The 15,806-nt window shown below is 41.0% G+C and overlaps 1 pseudogene; it reads right to left on the bottom strand.

Moving 5' to 3' along the window:
* The window catches only part of LOC136833858 ((E3-independent) E2 ubiquitin-conjugating enzyme UBE2O-like), a 189,212-nt pseudogene extending 173,717 nt beyond the window's left edge, over positions 1–15,495 (bottom strand).
* Positions 15,496–15,806: the final 311 nt, after the last annotated feature.

Consider the following 15,806-nt stretch of genomic DNA (forward strand, 5'->3'; position numbering starts at 1 on the left):
GCTAACAACAGCTGTTTTGCTTGTATGCTTGTATTTCAACCATCGTACGGTAGTAAACAATTACGGTAGTTATATTACAAATGACATTAAGTAGAATAGGATTAATATATTTTTACATTATACCCTATTTGCTATGGATAAAAGATTGGCAAGGAAATATACTGCTAAATTTAAGCTGTAAGTTGTAGCTGAAGCTGAGAAAACAATGTTCAAGATGCTAATGACTATAAATTATTGTGCACTGGCAACAAGGATGAAACTAGACTGTAAATAAAACTGGAGAAAAAGTATTTTAATCAAAACTACTGGGCATGAAAGAACACATATTACTGCTGTTTTCACACCAATAAAAGATAAATATGTAAAGCTCGTATTATGATGAAATCAAGTGAAAATAGAGAATGGAACCTTGAGTTTTTTTACACATAAACGGCCAAGGTCATCTAATAACAAAAAAAATTGCTAAATTACTTTCACAACAAGACATATTTAAGTTATACTTCGACTTAAAAACACTTCGTATAGCAAACAATAACCTTGCTAACTAGAAGCAAGAAAAGCACTCTGAACAGAATTAAATACGGCAAAATAAACTTTACCAGCGTAATCGATTTCCATACCAAAACATTGATCACAATTTATAATACAAAAGAAATATAAGAATATCTACAATATTATTGGATACAGTGAAGTAAAACATAACATTTTGAAAGATCCATGTCAAGATGCATATACGTTATGTTAATGTTTGTACAATACGATATTAATATGTGAATATAGAGTACAGTAATATCCCGAACTTGCGCGATTCGAGTCACGTGAATTCACAGACACACGAACTTTTCATTGGAACCTAACTAATTGTCATGCATGAGTTTTTCACAGACATGCAAACATTTACGAATACTGAGAAACCCTGCAGAAGTGTTTATGTTTAATTTTTTATGTAATTCATAAGTTTTCAAGCTTTAATGTGTAAATTGAATAACATTAATTATAAAAGTAATAATTTCTCTCTCTCTCTCTCTCTCTTTTACTGATGAGAGAATTTTTATCGTACATAAATATGTTTATTTGTTTTGTATAATAAAAAAAAATTTTCCTGATAAGTACTAATTTTCAAATAATATTAATAATATAACTGTAATTACGAAATTCATATGTGATACGTATTTTAAACAAACAAATTCTTTCCCTCATCTTTTGAGAAGGCGCTCAAACACAAAGCTCTCAGACATATCACTTAAACATGACAAGAAAGGGGAGTGTTGCTGATCAGCGGGTCAAAGGTTTTTACGTAATTCTCTCTCTCTATCTCTTTGTCTGTAATAATTCATAAAAACTTCACTCTCCCAAGTGAGAACAACTGCTCTCTCTCTCTCTCTCTCTCTCTCTCTCTCTCTCTCTCTCTCTCTCTCTCTCTCTCTCTCTCTCTCTCGTTTGTAGTTAGCGCAACCTCGTTACAGTGAACCCCAGACAGTATTCGCGGAGGATGCGTACCACAAACCCCACCCCGAATAGCTAAAATCCGCTGAATACTTAAAACCCGTCTAAAAACACTTAGAACTGCCCATTTTGATAGTTTAAACACAATAAAAACCCTATAAATATGTTTATACCCAAGTATTTTAGCAGTTTTATCACAAAAAGTGCATTTATTCATGAAAATCAGTAATTAGTGAATATTTCTCAGTGAAAAATACACGAAATGGGCGAATTTTCCGCGAATAATGGCTAGATATGTTCCACAGAGAAACCTGTGAATGCGTGAGTCCGAATCATGAGAACGAGAATACAGGGGTTTACTGTACAGTGAACCCCTCAGTATTCGCGGGGATGCGATCCGCAACCCCGCGAATATCTAAAAATCTGCCAATACTTAAAACCCTCTAAAAACACTTAGAACTGCCCATTTTGATCATTTAAACACGATAAAAACCCTCTAAAAATGCTTATACCTGAGTATTTTAATAGTTTTATCACAAAAAGTGCATTTATTCATGAAAATTATATGAAAATAGAGTAATTAGTGAATATTTCTCAGTGAAAATTACTGCGATTGGGCGAATTTTCCGTGAATAATGGGTAGGCATGTTCCTGCGAATGCGTGAGTCCGCGAATCGTGGGAACACGAATATGGGGGGTTTACTGTATACTTAAATAGGATGAAGAATACAGTAACCACCTTTCAAACAATTCAATATCGAAACAGCCGTCTGGAACGTACCTTGCTTGCAAGTAGGGTGGTGTCTTTATTCTACAAGTGAGTGAATGGGTGTATGATTGCACACTATCATGCAATCCCAGAGCTTGTGCATTCCAAGAGGAATGTGATATGAGTCTACCCATTATTGGGATGCTTATGATCCTGGGATCAAGCATACATAAAACATGTAGACAGGGCAGTCTAAACCAAGTATGCATCCTGGGAAGCACAGTAGGAAGAATTGCTTATATGCAGTGGTCCATAGCCAAGAAGGGTGCACACGCTATGCACAGTGTGCTTCCAAAAAACACAGAAAGAAGGGCAAATCCCAATGCCTGCATGCACATAGGCCAAAAACCATAAAAATGCACACAGTGGGTTAGCAGACAGTAGGCCATGCTAGCTTAACCAGATACACTTACAGGTAAACATAGAGGGAAGAGACCACCTCACTACCTGCATGGATTAGCAGGAAGCAAACTTTGTACCCAGGTAAGCTAAGTGTTCAAGAGCTCCAGTGCCCCAGAGACTGGGAAAAGCAGTTATGTGAAGACTCATGGAACATCTTGCAAGAGGGCAACTGGAATCCCCTTCTTCCTCCCATGGAAGTAACCAGGAGAAAGTGGTGGAAAGATAGCGCTTGAGCTCCTTCCCCTTTTCACTTAGGTCAAGCTTTCCTCCACTAAGGAGGTTGTAAAGTTAAGCCATAGGGCATCTTCCATGGGAAGGAAAACTGATACTGGAAACTCAATAGCACTGAGCTCCTAGCAGTAACAGCAGCAACAGGTGTAGCAGGTGATGTCATAAGGGTTGCAGCAACAACAGACGTAGCAGGTGACACTGTAAGGGTTGCATCAACCCAGATTTTGCAGTCAACATTGTAAAAGTAGGTTTATGACCCCCCACCTCCCAGATTACTCACCTCTTGTCCAGAAGGGCCCATACTCAGGGGAGGATAAGGGAGAACTTCCCCAGCAGGGAGGATGAGGTAAGATTAGCACTTGGAGGCTAAGTCTTCTACCAAGCACCATCCACCAGCAGTAAATTCTCCCTTATATTAGCAACACTGCTGAATATAAAAGGAAGATACTTATCAAACAGGGAAACCACCTGAGTAAATTGGAGAGGATAAAGGTGCCTCTCCTAACAACCCTCACATTCCTGTGTAAGTACAGTATTTCTTGAAAACAAAAAACCAAGCAAAAAACACAAATTCAACTAAGCCGTCAAAAATAATGGCTGAGGAAAAAGTGATTAGTGATGAAAGGTTAGTGAGGGATATTCCCCAACCCAGGCCCCATAAACACCAGTTAATGACCTTGTTACCAAGTTCAGCAACAGTTCCAGCTTGCACATAAGATATTCTTATATCAAAGGCTCTGCTTTGTATTACCATGTGAATAAATGAATCATAATTCACCAAAACAATTAGAAAACACCTACAGTACTCCTAACAAAGTAAAAGGTAAAAACTATATGCAGTTGTTTGAAAGTAAATAGGTGAAGTTACAATGGCCAGGAACAGCAGCAGCATGGTGTGTACTGTACTTCCAGCCAATGAAAGAAAACGATTCATTAATAAATATTTCTACTGAAGTCAATGGCATTACAGTATCTGCAGAGACTACCTTCTTATTTAGACCTGGAATCAGTCTACAGTATATTCTTCTCTTTCACTTCAGGCAAGCTTCTCAGAAATATGGAAATATTCATATTTCTTTCCATTTACTTATTATGGCTCATGGACATTTTCCTATGTGCAACATCTTCAGGACTAAATTACAAACTGACAAAGTTTTGATCACAATATGAGGACTTCACAGCTAATCCTAAAACGCGAAATATGACTTTAGAGTCATGAATTTCTATTGGTTAGATAAATTTAGCACAAACCCTTATGATGACATAAAAAAGTCAACACAGAAAATAATGGTAAAATTTTGAAAAATTATGAAAAGTGCATATGTGAATAAAAAAAAATTCTGAGAACTAAAAGAGCAAGTACTACCTGCTTTATAAAACAGGAATAACTGAACTCCACCACAACCCCTAAATGCTACTGAAGCATACCTGGCCAGGTGGTGGGGTCATTGTTGTTCTTTTGGAGGGTGTTAGGAGCTACTAACAGCTGCATTATTCAGTTGTAAATTGCTGAGGTTGGGTAAAATAATGATTCAACACTACTTACATAAATTTACCTTCTAACTACCTCTGAAACCTCAGGAAAACTCTAAGTCACAACATGAAACAGAGCTAGGCTGAGACATAACTTTAAACTAATACTGTGTAAGTGAAAATAGCAAATGAAGTAAAAGGAAAGAAAGTGGATGATCAATGGGAAAGAATGAAGAAAATCATAAGACAGGCCTTCATCGGAGTCCAAAAAATATCTTGAGATATGTGAAACAGACAACAAAAAACACAAAAAATGCAGCAATTAACAGCTAGAGACCTGGGATACCCTAGACACACACACTGATGATAAATTTTATATGGAGGATGGATGTGCCTGAGATTCATGTTGACGAGGAATTGTGCTATATTTTAAGCATTAGGTTTGTGATACAACTGGTTGGTGGTAAATCAGTTATCTTCATTGTTGTTCACACCAAAACAAGACAATACAGATCACATTATGCTGACACCCACCTAATGATATATTTAAAAACAAAAGGGAGGAATACAGATGCGACTTCCCGCCTCCCCTGTATATTTACTGATACTACCACATTAGCAGTACAAGTCAATTTTTGAATGGTCTGCTTAACCAATAGCATGGAAAAATACATATAAAGCACTATATTTGTATCTAAGCAGGAATAAGCCCAACTTATTTCATTTATACCATCGACAGACATTTTCTGCTCTTTGTTTCAAACTGAAAGTGTATCACTACTCTGGTTTACTTTTGACAAAATTACAGAGAGATCTTGTAAAACTAATTCTACAATAGGATTAGGAATACAGTACCCAATATTATAAGCTAATGCATAAACAGAAATTTGGTGTATACACACAATGCTTCCAATAGAAGCAATGGAAGGAAACAAACTGATAAACTTTAAAGGCAATGAACAAATTGAAGCACTGACTTCTACAGTACAAAAAAGAAAAAAAAAAACACATTACCTCAAGGGGTGTTAACTGGTTGCTGTCCACATTCAATATCACATGCTTTGTTCCTACAACTTGAACACTTGAAGTCACATGAACTTGACGACAGTAGCCACGTTGTGTGTCTTTGCCCCTGATAAGACGCCGCACAACATCACCTGGCATTAATGAACGGTCTGCTAGGCCAACCTGTGAATCAGAAAACAAAATCATATAGTGTTATTCATATGAACTTAACATACAAACAATACATGTACACAGCTGTTTATGTATTTCAGAGTCAACTAGGAAAACATATATTTTATAGTTTTAAGTGTACAGTATTTAACTCTTATAGCTTTTTATATTAAAGCAATAGTCACTGGTATCCATTGGTCATAACAAATGATTCAAACCCACCAAATATGGATCAGACATCACTAATAATACAGTTGCACCTTGAATTTCATCAAATTAAGGAGGAGAAGGAGGAGAAGGTGGAGGAGAAGTGGCTGGTCTTGAGCCTCTGGAATGGCAGGGAAAGAGGTAGATGAGGTGGAAGGAAAGGCCAGGATTTTGGGTTTGACCTTTAGGAAATACATATTGATTTGTTTGGCTTTTCATTTCTTTAAATATCAATTTATATAATACATTTACAATTTCTGCCATTTTCTTCATTTTCAAAGTACATGAGAGCAGTGAACAGACAAAATCTACCAACAATGTTGCCAGAAATAAATCTGCTTTCTGGCACTGCTTCTCCCTCAGATATAAGACCTGTTTCAGTCAGCTTTCTGAAAACTCAGTTATGGTGGTTTCAACTAAATCTTGAATTTTCCAAAAGTTCTTCCCCCCAAACCCATTCCCCAGCCACCTTCTTTGCAATAGCCACAATTCTTTCACTGTTTCTTTGATATGCTCTGTGGTAGATCCAGTAAAGTTATTAATACATTCTGACCACGTTTTCTCCACCATGAATTTACTTTCTCAGTCTTAGGAGCTTTTATGGCTCTTTCAGCTATACTTCTTGCACTACTGTATTGTATAAAATTCCCACATTTTCATTATGCATTATTTGGTGGGACTATCTTTAGCCTGGAAAAATTCTCTCCATAGACAGCAATGGACCTTGAGCATCCTCTGTACCACCTGAACTAGAAGCTGGATTAGAGATGTATTAGGGGAGTAGTAGATAACTTCAATGCTCTCATGGTGGCTGGTGACCTGTCCAATATCAGTACCAGAAAGACTTAATGAAGCAATCTCTACTGACAAGACATTTACTCCTACAGGCTCATTCTCGTTGAGAAAGCATCCAGTTATAGACCTTTTCACAACCTGGCACAACAGGAAGTTGCGGGTGTTCTGCTCCATCGTCCTGGACCCTTGGGCTGCAGCGTAGGATGCCTTTCAGCACCCTTGGGACAATCTTGACACATACACTTTTCCTCTGTTCTGTCTTACTCATCAGGTGATCAACAGGGTAATGATCACCATGAACCTCAGAATGACCCTGATGGCTCCCAAATGACCACATGCCGAGTGGTATCCGGACCTGCTAGCTCTGCTATCTGAGGCACCAAGAGAAATTCCTCCCTGGCCCACGTAGAGGTTCCACCAGTCCGTAGTCCATATCCCTTCACGGTTGGAGACTATCCAGCATCTCCTGCAAGCGAGGGCTTTTCTCACCAAACAGCATTGGAGATGTTTAGAAATCTTTGGAAATCCTCTGTGGACTCTACCAAGGGAAATGGGCCATCCTGTGTGGTTGGTGTCATGGAAGGGGTTTCTCTCCTGGTAAGAAACCTACTGCAGGAGAATACTGCCTCTGGCTGGTGCTCATCTTAACCTGTAGTGGCATGGCAGTAAAGCCATGGGTCACCTCTACTTAGGTGGAGCTTGGCAGCAAAGGATATGACAGATGGCTAGCAAAGCATGCAGAAGTGCCCCTGCCCTGGGCGCAGTACCAGAATAACACAACCAGACAATGCTGTCACCTAACACTGACCACCCTCCACTAAAAGCTGGTGGGTACTCCAGGTACATAGTACCCAGAGGGTCCCCAAAATCTCAAGGCAAAGAGACAGAGGAGAAAAAGAGTTTTTTCCTGTGCTTCTTCCCCCCAATACCATGCTAGCCACTGATAATGGCCCCAAGGTACTGCAATTTTCGAACACTGTTTCTACTTCCTTCAAGTACTGTAGTGCGACGCAAAGATGAATTTGCACTTCCAATAAATCAACTGCAGGATAGTCGAGAGGGACATATTGTGTCTGAAAGCAAACAAGGAGCAAGTACTAGCAACAGCTCAGATGCAGTAACCTTTAACTTTGAAGGAAGGCAAAATGTCCTCTTGAATCCTTGAATGTGCCTTGGAGATCAAGTCCCTTAAGAAGAACAACAGTGCGTTCTCAGACAAAGGACGGGAAGGATTCTTAACAGAAACCAGAGGATGCTGGATGGCCCTCAGATCTTCTCAGTCCCGTTCAGGTAATACCTTAAAGCCCTAACAGGGCAAAGAACCATCTCTTCTTCCAGGCCAAAGATTTCCATTAGATTCCTAATGACGAAGGAACGGGGCTAGGGCTTAGACAGTTCCTCGTTCCTGGCTAGGAAACCTGAGGGTAAATGAGTGCACTGCTTCTCCCTGACAGAATCCTACCCTCTTATCAATGGCCTGAAGCTAACTGACACGCTTGGCAGTAGCCAAAGCAACAAGGAAGAGAGTCTTCCAAGTGATGGCTCTCAAACAGGCAGACCAAAAGATGTTCGAAAGCGGGGCCTGCTACCCACTTCAAAACTATGCCTAGGTTCCAAGAGACAGAGTCGGTCTTCCTCCGTGTTGAATGACTTGATGAGGTCGTTAAGATCCGGATTAAATGACAAATCCAGACCTCTATGCTTAAAAACAGAGCTAAGCATAACTCGATACCCCTTGATGGTGGAGGATGATAGACCCCTAGAGGTCCTCAGAAACAGGAGGAAATCCACAACCTGAGTCAAAGATGTCTCAGAAGAAGAGACATTATGTCTGCTGCACCATTTATGGAGGATTGCCCATTTGGCTTGATATACAAGGCAAGAAGACTGACATCTGCATCTAGCAATAGCCTCTGCAGCTGTCTTGAAAATCCTTTCACTCTGACAAGCTTCCGGCCAGTCTGAGGCCTGTCACAGCAAGAGTTGACAACCTTTGGTGGTGTCTCCTTAAATGATGCTGTCTGAGTAGACAAGGTCTTTTGGGGAGGAGCCTCGGGAAGTCTACCAACAGCCGTAGAAGGTCCGGGAACCACTCTTTCAGAGACCAGAACGGGGCTGTCAGAGTCATTGTCATGTTGTGATGTGTCTGGAACTTGTTTAGCACTTCCCTGACCATGTTGAAGGGCAGGAAGGCGTAAAGATCTAGGTCTGACCAGTTCTGAAGCATGAAGTCTGTCACCCATGCCAGAAGGTCCGGGGCCAGAGAACAGAAGAGAGGAAGGCGATGATTCCTCGAAGAGGCAAACAGGTCCAAAGTTGGCTTGCCCCATAACTTCCAAAGACTGAGGCAGACCAATGGATCCAAGGTCCATTTGGTTGGAAGGACCTGCCTCTGACGACTCAGTTCATCTGCCAGGACGTTCAATTTTCCCCCCTCAATTCTGATCTGCCCAAAGGAGAAGACCCTCTGCTGCCTGGCAGAGGGAGAAGGAATGAGCACCGCCTTGCCTCCAAATGTACGTCAATGCAGTGGTATTGTCTGAATGGACTACCACTGTTTTGTTGAAAGTCATGGTCGAGAAGAACTGAAGACCCAAATGGACTGCCTTCAACTCCCTGACATTTATGTGAAGTTTCTTTTGTTCCAGGCATCATGTCCTGGAAACTTCCTGATTCCCCAAAAGGGCTCCCCAGCCTAGATCCGAGGCATCTGAGTAGAAGTCTAGGCTGGGGCTCAGAGGAAGAAGGACCACCCTTTGGACAGCCATCATTGTAGGTCAGACTTGATTTCTTGGGTGATGAACAGGAAGGTGTCTGGCTGTGTTTCCCTGTCTCAGCTGGTTTTGAGGAAGAATCGAAGGACTCTCATATGGAGTCTGCTGAACAAAAAAAGTATACCTTAGTTTTACCAGACCACTGAGCTGATTAACAGCTCTCCTAGGGCTGGCCCGATGGATTAGACTTATTTTACGTGGCTAAGAACCAATTGGTTACTTAGCAATGGGACCTACAGCTTATTGTGGAATCAGAACCACATTATAGCAAGAAATGAATTTCTATCACCAGAAATAAATGGCTAACTCTTCATCAGCTGCTTTGGAGTCTGCTGAACAACGAACTGCTCGATGGAAGCCAGAGTCCCCAACAGACTCATCCACTGATTGGCTGAGCAAGACGAGAGAGTGAGAAAACTGTGGACCGCCTGAAGGCAGGAGGCGATTCTCTTGGGGGCTGGAAAACCCTGAAAAGTCTGAGAATTGAGAATCATCCCCAAATATAGAATCTCTTGAGTCGGAGTCAGCTGGGACTTCTGCAGGTTGATGAGAATGCCCAGTCTTGAGAGATAGGAAGAGTCTTCTGTAAGTCCTCTTTGCACTTCTCCTTTGAAGGAGAGCGAAGGAGCCAGTTGTCTAGATAAAGGCTGATGTTTATGCCAAGTAAATAAAGCCATTTTGAAAGAGGAGCGAGGGCTCAAGTGAAAACTTGAGGCTCCAGCCAAAGCACAGAGCCCGAAACTGGAAGACTCTGTCCTGGAGTATGAACCTGAGATACTTCCTGGAGTCTGGATAGATGGGAACATGGAAGTATGCATCCAGCATGTCCAAGGTTATCATCCAATCACCCTGGTGAATGGATGACAGGACTGTCTGGTTCATCTCCATCTTGAACTTTGTCTTTTGTACAAAGCAATTTAGGGCGCTGGCATCGAGGACTGGTCTCCAATCCCCCAATGACTTGGGAACTATGAACAGACGGTTGTAGAAACTTTCTGTGCTGCTGTCCCCGACCTCCTCTATGGCTCTCCGAGCCTTTTGAGGAGGCCGTCAATACGATGGGAGAAGTTACCAGAGGGGGGGCACTCCATGAATGGGATGGAGTAGCCCTCCTTCAGAACCTTGACGATCCACTGTTCTGCCCCTCTTAAACTCCACTTCTCCAAAAAATGGAGAAGTCTAGCTCCCACTGGTGCACAAAGGACTTATTCTTCATTTCTTGGGCCTAATAGAGGTCTTCTTGACCACTCTGGCTGAGAAACGGACACTGGAGCAGGACACGGGCTGTGACTTGGTCATACTTCCATGAAAGGGCTGCTGCTGAGAGGAGAGACCATCTTGGAAGAAAACATCAACAAATCCTTGGGACATTTGGCAGACTGGGCTAGAAGGTCCTAAGCAACTTCCCTTACAGTGTCCTGAAAAAAAGAGGTGAAGAGGGTCTAGCGGCAAAAATAAAAGAGCTGACTTCTGAGTTTGGGTGACTCCTTTAGTTGTGAAGGAACACCATTTCTCTTTTCTTTAGGACCCCTAAAGAGAAAAGAGCCACAGGTTCCAGAGAGCCATCCTATAATGGCCTTGTCAGTGCAAGAAAAACCCCAAGCCAGTCCAATGTCAAGTCTGCTAACAAGTCCGAGCAGTCCTCAACCTTCTTGGCGAGAGCTCCAACCATCCAATCTACAAAGCTGAAAGCCTCAAACACCTTGAAAAGGTTCCTGACAAGGTGGTCAAGCTCTGGAGATGAAAGCATAATTTTCACCAACGAGAAGGCTGAACAATGGGATGAGTCAATGAGGTCAGAGAAATCCCCTTGGGAGGAGGCAACGACTCCCAAAGAAGGAGCTTCCCCAGTGGCATAGGCAAGGTATCTCCTCTGGATTAACAGTGAGGGAGAAAAGGCAAAGGAGGCCTTACCTTGTTCCCTCTTCACAGAAAGCCAGTCTCCAACTTCCTTGAGAGCTTTCTTCAATGATGAGGAGAGTACAGTAACATCTTGGGGAACTGCGAGCTGTCATCTGGAAGGCTCCTCATCAGGAAGGTCAAGGCAGGCAAGGCCGGGGCAGCTGGAGCAAAGAAGGCAGGAAAACTTGCCAGTAAATACTGCATGAGAGCTGCGTACACTGAAGGAGGGGCAGGCTCTTGGTGTAACTCCTCTTCGTTGGAGGAGACAGAGACAGGGAAAAGTCATTAACTGTCCTGGCTGAAGAAGGCACTTTCTTGAGCAAGCCCATAATCTCAGCAAGCTGTCATTTGATGGGTGCCAAGGATGGATTGTCTTGTTCTAGAGTGCCTGATGCCCAGAAGCTGGAGAATGATGCAGAAGAGTTGGTGCTGGGTGCTCGGAAGTGGCTGCCAGGCGATTGGCAACTGGTGCCAAGAGCTTGGGAGCTGGTGCCGGGTGCTTGGAAACTGGCACTGGGCACTCGGGAAGCTGGCGTCAGGCGCTCATGAGGAGATAGCCGCTGGGACGAAGACAACAGGTGCCTGAGAGGTGGTAGGACATGATGCCGATTGCACTTAGGCCAGAAGACAAGAGGCCGAAGCCAAGAAGCCGAACGGACATGAATATGAATGGACAGGAAGAAGAATGTGATGCTGAATGGCCAAAAGCCAAACAGATATGAGGCCGGATGTACAAGAAGTCGAAACAATCTTAAATAGATCATTGCCAATTTCTTTACTGATAACAAAACAAATTTTTTTTTTTATTTGAAATTTACTATCCCTTGAGTTTGATCATGGATTTTGTTACGTGGTTATGCCTATGTTGTGGATAGAATGATTGTTAATGACACTACATATTGGCGGCATGAATAATGCAAAGAGTGCAGTGCTAGACTTACAACTATCGATGGTAAAGTACAAAGCAATGCGTGCAATAATTCCCATCCACCTGATGGGGCCCGTAAATTCGGTTTTTAAAGTATTGGGCGGTATGAAGAGTAAGGCTGAGCATTCGGAAGAAGTTACAAGCACCATAATTAGGAATGCAATGGAAGTATTGCCACTTAGTGTAGTTGGAGCCCTACTTAAGAAAGAAACACTTGAAAGAATCATACAAAGGGCAAGAAAGGTAGAAATGGTCAAAGCTTTGGGTGTAGCAATGTGAGGAGAGAACTTTCGGATGCATGAAAGTGATGCTATTCTTGTTATTTCTACCCCAAAAAATTTGGAACTTTTATCAAAGAGGCAAACTTGGTTTGGAGATGGAACATTCAACTCTGCCCCATGAGGCGAACAGTTGTATACTATCCATGAGCTTATTTCAGGAAACAAAACTTTGCCTTTAATTTATTGTATGGCAAGTATTAACAATATATTCAAAGCAAAAAACATGAAAGAAAGCAATCAGCAAGTCGGGCAGAGTGTCCACAAAGATGTCTGTACACAACAGCAGCTGGAAACAAAGTGGAGTGCATACCAATAGGTGGGTGGAGCTTCTCCCTACCTGTAGATAGTTAACAACCTTGTCTAAAGTTAAATGGCTTTTCATCTCATGTTCCCAAGCTAAATCCTATGTATATAAAGAACAAAGGTTTGTATTTTTGTAGGAAAAAACATGAGCTCAATTTAATAGTCAAAGACAGAGCAAGACACCACTCACTTGATAGCAGCTAGAGGAAAAAGTGCTTGGAGATGGCAGGTGAGTGCAGGTATTTTCCAAATCACACCACTGTTAACCACTTTGTTACAAAGTTCAACAACCATTTCCAGCATGCACAGAAGGATACTCTCACTTGAAAGGCATTAGTTGTATTTCCATAGGAACAAACACAAACAATATATTGTACAGACAATAAAAAGATAATGGAAGTTTCAACTTGATGGTCAGTCAGCACACAGCAGTCTTAACATTACCACAAGCAAAAGAAAACGTGCTTGATGATAGCAGGTGTGTGGGGGCTTCCCCCTACGTACCCATTTGCCTCTACAGTCAAATACCTTTGTTAGTAACTTTCAACAACCTATTTGAGCTCATACTCATGAATAGTCCTACATAATTGGCAAAGGTTTATATTCCTTTCCGGAACAAATACTGTTTTCTTTATAAGACCAACTTTATCAGAAGGGCTAAAAAATTTTTAAAGGGCTAAAAAATTTTTTTTTCAAGAAAAGAATTAAGGTAAAAAAATATTGCAATGTGGTATAAAAACAAATAAGTATAAACTACAATCTCCCCATACGGGGGTAGTGCCATCAGTGAACCTCACGGGGTGCACTGTAGGCATTGCTAAAGGTTCTTTGCAGCATCCCTTCAGCTCTAGCTGCAACCCCCGTCATTCCTTCTACTGTGCCTCCATTCATATTATCGTTCTTCCATATTGCTATCCAATCTCTCCTAACAATTATTTCGTAGTGCAACTGCGAGGTTTCCCTCCTGTTACACCTTTCAAACCTGCAGACTCTCAATTTCCTTTCCAGCACTGAATGACCTCATAGGTCCCAGTGCTTGACCTTTGGCCTAAACTCTATATTCCATTCCATTCCATTCCATAACCTACAATCTCCATCAAAGGAGCACTGAATCCTATTTTTGAGGCAATTCTTGAAAACTGTCTGCTAGTAAATAAATATTATCCAACCCATCCCAGGACTGTGTGTCCTACTTAGCCTCAATTGCTGGGTGCTGTAGCCTGGTCTACAGACCCCAAGGACTTCAAATGACAAAATCTTAACCATAGCTGAAATAAAACCTTAATATTTAACAATATCATTATCCACACTAACTCTGTTCAGGTATCTTAAAAAATTAGCCATTTTTAAATCGAACTTCAAGCACGTTTATTATCATAGCTGTTTAAAAACAAGAAAAACATTTTTGGAATTGTCACACAATGCTAATTTAAACCTTCCCGGTATTACTTTACATTAAACCATCACAGCATTCTGGGCTTGAAAATATTTTCCTGTTTTAGTGTGTGCTTTGAACACTTCTGACATTCATTTTCTTTGCAAATGAGTACTTTTAGAGAGAGTGGACCCCACCCTGATATATATCTTACAATTCAGGGGACCAAGGTAGGAAAATGGGGTTTTTGGGTGGGAGGAAACACAAAACAAGTGAAATATAAGGACCTTAATCCCAATGATAGGTCTTATATAGATTAAGGTAAGTTTATGATATATTTTCAAACTAATATCATGCACTAGGGTAAGGGGATAGTACACTAGATTACGTTGGGTAAGCTATAGTTAGTTAACTAATTTGCAAACATAACTTAAGTCAGAAATGTTCAAAGCACACAGTAAAACATTGGAAAATTATATTGTCAAGTCCAAAATCCAATAGTGATTTAAAGTATAATTTTACTGGCTTGGCTACTGTAAAGGATAGGACAAGAAATAAAAATTCAAAGATTTACTTGTTCCGGTGATTATGGTAACTGGTCAACAAACAGGAACATTACTACACTTTCTTAACATGTCACAATCACATCACTATTCAGTCAGTCACCCCCTGAAAGTCACTGAAAGTGACACTAAACTGAATGCAAATTAAAATCTGAGAATACATAAAACTCATTTTAAATGAAAACCAATGAATAATCAGCCCATGTGACAGCATAGTCTATTGATTTTCAAGGGCAGCTGAAGTGAATCATTAATAGGCCCAGCTTACCCAATGTAAACTAAGCTAGCCTAATTAATTTCCTATCCTAAAAGCACAATTTTTACAAGAAAGAGACTATGAAGGGAGAATTCGTGCTGACCACTTCAAATATAAATGTGAATAAAAACAAGGGACAATCCACCAGTGTTAACTAGCCTATAAAAGACAAACAATAGTTAGCTATCCTAGGTTTTTCCCAAACGGGACCTGCCAAACTGGAACTTGCTCTCCAAGAAGGACCATCAAGATAACGTTAGGATGCCGTTGCATTCTCTTCTCGTGATTCGTAATGTATTTCTTGAGCGCTAGAAAGAAAAATTACCGACTCATAACGACGTATTTAGCACAAATTAACAGACGTTCATCACCTTTCGCTCTGGGAGAACTTGCTCCTCTCCCTTAGGGTACCATGCCACCCTAATGCAGCCCTTGGTCACCTTGTCTTCTTCATCAACGTCAAACTCCTCATCGCTAGAAACAAACTCGGCATTTTCAAGCACCATGCCAAGCTCCAAATTTCCTTTTTTATTGAATCTGTAAACTTCATCCTCGTAAAAGTATTGATACCCCTGCGCCATGTTGGACTTTGTTTATTCTGTCAACTGAGAAGCCGTGTTAAGGGACAAGTAATTTCAAAGAATAGACATAAGAAAATAATAGAAATTCACACTTCCTGGCAAAATTCCATTATGTCATTATAAAATCTCATATAATTTAGTCTAATTTTGAAGCAATAATTATTTCTAATTTAAGCCACTAAAGGTGATCAGTTGACAGTTGACTAGCAGACGATAGGACAGGTGACAGACAGCAGACGGCACTTTGTATGAGTCAATGAAGGATTGTATCAAATAAACTCATTGGATGAGTCCCTTCTGATATATTTTGACTAAATTTCTTACGAATATGCCAGATTCCCCTT

Source organism: Macrobrachium rosenbergii, chromosome 52 (assembly GCF_040412425.1).
Source record: "Macrobrachium rosenbergii isolate ZJJX-2024 chromosome 52, ASM4041242v1, whole genome shotgun sequence".
In the NCBI taxonomy this organism is placed as follows: domain Eukaryota; kingdom Metazoa; phylum Arthropoda; class Malacostraca; order Decapoda; family Palaemonidae; genus Macrobrachium; species Macrobrachium rosenbergii.